Source organism: Hevea brasiliensis, chromosome 3 (genome assembly GCF_030052815.1).
Source record: "Hevea brasiliensis isolate MT/VB/25A 57/8 chromosome 3, ASM3005281v1, whole genome shotgun sequence".
Lineage (NCBI taxonomy): Eukaryota > Viridiplantae > Streptophyta > Magnoliopsida > Malpighiales > Euphorbiaceae > Hevea > Hevea brasiliensis.
In genome coordinates this window covers 10,501,131-10,505,107 of record NC_079495.1, presented here as the reverse complement: position 1 = coordinate 10,505,107, position 3,977 = coordinate 10,501,131, and the positions used below count along the sequence as shown (strand labels likewise).

Sequence of the window (3,977 nt, the reverse complement as noted above, 5' to 3'; positions counted from 1 at the left end):
GGCTGTAGACCTCGGATTTGGGCAAATGAGTACCTGTTGGAAAGCTAAGAAATAGGGCTACAACTTTCCTGAAGAGGGAAGAGACAGATTCCGAAAAGAAGTCACTGAAAATCGGCCTTGATTTCAGAGAGGTGAATGAAGGCTAAAAATCTGTCTTTTGAATTTCAAAATTTTTCCTAGTTTGGTTCCTATCTTTGGGATTAGGTTTTTTATTATAAATGCGTCTTTGGGCAGCAACTAAAACACATTCAATTCATACCTTCGAACACCATAGAAGATCTTCATTCTCCATTCTCTTTTTAGATTTCTTCTTTATTTTTCTTCAATTTTCTGTAAGCCATGAACATGAGTGGCTAAGTTCTTAATTCAGTTCAAGGGATTCAAGTTCTTTTGCATGATTTGTGAGACCAGGTTCTTAATTTAATTTATATCTTTTTGAATATCTATTATTTTCTGATTTTATTGTCTTTGATCTATTGAATGATTTGCTAAAAAGGCCTATTAGTTAATTGTTTGATATGATCAATTGCTAGTTCATCTTCATAATCCGTAATTATTGTGTAAGATTGAATATGAGTAGCAATTAGGTTTTATTGATTATGATCCCAGTTTTCGATAATAACCTAAGGAAACAATAGGGTGAATTAAATTATTTATGCTTCATAAATTGTTGTTCAGCTTAACTACTTCCTATTCTTAAAGCAGTTATTAATTTGATGAGGATTGCTTCATACCAATTCAGTTAATAATTAGAGTCAATAAGAGTGCTGGGCTCGAATTGATGAGTATAGGGAAGTCAGGGGTTTACCTCTCTGATTGGTAAATCTACATTAAGTATTCAATAAGATATAATTGTATTTCTTTTGTCTATGATCAAATCAATGCATTGGAATGCAAATTACCTTGGACTGAAGTTTGTTTAATTTGAGAGTTTCTTATTTAATTTTAGATCTTAATTTTTTATTTTTGATTTCTTCTTTGGATTGCGAATTACCCGCCCCCCCTCCCCCCCAAACCTTTGTTTCTTTTTCCATTACACAAGTGCACGAAATTTAATAATTCAGTCTCTAGGGTTCGACCTGGACTTACCACTTATTGTAGAAAATATTTCATTACTGGTAATTTCAGTTAATTTAATTTCTGGTGAAATTGACAACCATCATTATTCAAAATGTGTAATAACTATGTATTGTTCTATTTTAGTTAATTAGTTATTTTTTGTGTAAAAATTGGCAATTCATTAATAAGAAGTATATGAGAATAAGAAGTATATTAGAAGTACATTATAATCTTCTGTTTAGAGATGATATGGATAAAAAAGAATAATTTTTTGAATAATGACTTTTTTTTTTTGAATGGCCAAATATACCTTTATTAATACCGCCCTCTCGGAAAATTGTTACCTCTCCAAAGGAAATATCTACTTCTGTTTGCCATTTTCATATTGCATGTGTCATGTGAAGTTGAGGAGGTCAAGTTTAGGGTAATAAGAGAAAGAAACTTCACTTTTTGAGCATTACCCATCCCCGATTTCCTCAACATGAGACCAAAGATTTATCTTCTTGGTGGCTCTATCACTAAAGAGTCCTTTGATGATGGGGGCTGAGGTGCTTCTTGATGTCCCAAAATATGTCCAAGAGAGGGGTTGAATTGGACTAAAACAATTTTTCGATTCTTGCTCGAAACCTTTGAAAATTGTGGCTTAGTTCAATCTGATTTTCTAATGTGAAGTGTGTTTGTGATACTGCTTAAACAATTAATTGATACAAAGTTGGTTTAAATACATTCAGTGTACTATTCTAACAGAATATATTAGCACTTAGTAAAAATACCAATAAACTGAATTAAATCACAGTACAGCAAATAGAGCAGTGGACAGAATATATCAATTATCAGTAGACATAGCAGTAAGCAAATTATATCAGATCTCAACAGATTCAACAGTAGACAAATTATCTCAATTTGCAGCAGAGTTAGCAGTAAACTATATCAGTTCTCAATTAAGTAAAATTAACTGAACCAAAAAAATAAAGTGCTTAAATTCAAAGAGTAAGGGTTGAGAGAATTGAACACTGAATTTTTGCAGTGGTTCGGCCTAACTAGCCTACATCCACTCTCTCAAAGATGCCACTTTAAATCTTCACTCCACTATTCTTCTCTTTTAAAGGCAAGAGACAAAAAGCCCTTTACAAATCTTCACACTTCAGCTTTTATAAGTAGCTTCACACTTCTACCAAGTGTTATCCCAAATACTTTTCACAATTAAGCTTTAATAGGTGCTTGAATGACCTCTCATAAATGCTAAGAAGGTGTTTAAAACTCAATCTCAATACAATAGAATCTATAAAGAGGAGATGAGTAAATAAGCCAATGATGAGCAATAAAAACAATTGGAGCACTTTGAATGAAAGCTTTAATAATTTTAAAGAATTAGGAGCAATAGAACAACTTTCATTAAGTGTAAAATGGCCAAGGGAAAGTATATTTATAGTCTGAGATCATTTTTTACCATTTGAGAACTCATTTGAACGTTAAAATTTCAAATTCCAAGAAAATAGTCGTTATTTTATCATTTTCTGCAATATTATGAAGAGTTGAGTCAGTTAGCAAACCAGTTAGCATACCAGAAAAGCTTTTCTTCATAACTTTGAAAATTTTAAAACTTTACATCAAATCATAATAAAATACTTTTAGGCCATTAATATTTCAAAACAAGTTCTGAAAACTTAGGATAGAAATTTAAGGAAATAAAAATGATTTCATTGGCTCTACTCCTCAATTCTTTTCACAAATATTCTTAAAATCCTTAAATTATTCTCAAACTATATATACCTTCAATTTTGATCTTCAATGTAGCTTGAAAGGTGGCATTTTCTTTCTTTGTCTTATTTTTCTTTGATTCGTCTTGTGTTAACTTAGAATATCATCATTTCTTTAAAACATAAGTCTGCAAGCTCATGAATCTTTGACTTCATCTTTAGGAAGATACAACACTTAAGAAAAAGTTAGTTTGATTCTAGTTGAGTTTTGTTATCATTAAAATCTATGCTCCTTTGAGCTCATGGGGTTAACACTTCTCTTGCTCACCTTTTCTCTTGCACGGTTGATGTGGTGCTGAGAGGGTGCAGCGGGTATAATATAAGGTGGGCTTTGAAGGTGGCAGAGAGGGTTTTTCTGCCAATGGAAAGCAAAGAATATGGCGGTGCACCGCCATTAGCTGTAACGGTGTTTTTTCGGAGCTAATGATGCTTGCCTTCTGGACAGATGCTCTGCCTTCTTGCACGTGCCTCTCACAAAATACAAGCACAACCTTCACGCCATTTTGTCATTTTTCAAGGTTCGCTAGCCAAATACGGTTGTTCTTTTCATCACTCCTCCAATTGATGAAGCTGCACGCCCCGGTATCTTTATGTTGAGAATCTGTAAGGTCTTTCTGAGAGGAAGAATGAAGCTGCTAGTGCTTATGCCAAGACATGTATTGCTATTGCAGAAGAATTGGGTGTACTGTGGTAGATACCTGGACCAAAATGCAGCAAAATCCTAACTGGAAAAATGCTTGTCTAAGAGATGGTTTGCACCTAACTCAGAGTGGAAACAAGATCGCATTCGAGGAAGTGGTCATGAAGCTCAAGGAGCAGGGCTTGAGTGCAAAGACATTGCCAGTTGATCTCCCACTCATAGCTGATATTGACCCTAAGGATCCACTCAAGGCATGTCAGAAAAAGATCATTGCATTCCATTTTTAATTGAGCAATTATATTGCTACAAAATTATTATGCATAAATAGCCAAGAAAGTGATATCTGGCTGTTCTAAAAGCAAACCTCTTTTGGTGAAAAGGAACAGTTCCTTTACGTAATTAAGCTCTACTTAATTAAAGAAGGTGATTATTAATCACTCTCTCTTCAACTTCTTTGTCAGGCGAGGAGTTGTTTGATAATTGAAAGGGATTAATTAGCTAGCCTAGCTTTGTCTATG

At 33.6% G+C, this 3,977-nt stretch overlaps 1 pseudogene; it reads left to right on the top strand.

The window, feature by feature from the left end:
* The first annotated feature begins 1,540 nt into the window (after window positions 1-1,540).
* On the top strand, window positions 1,541-3,746 carry LOC110643725 (GDSL esterase/lipase At5g45920-like; annotated as a pseudogene).
* The last annotated feature ends 231 nt before the right edge of the window (window positions 3,747-3,977 follow it).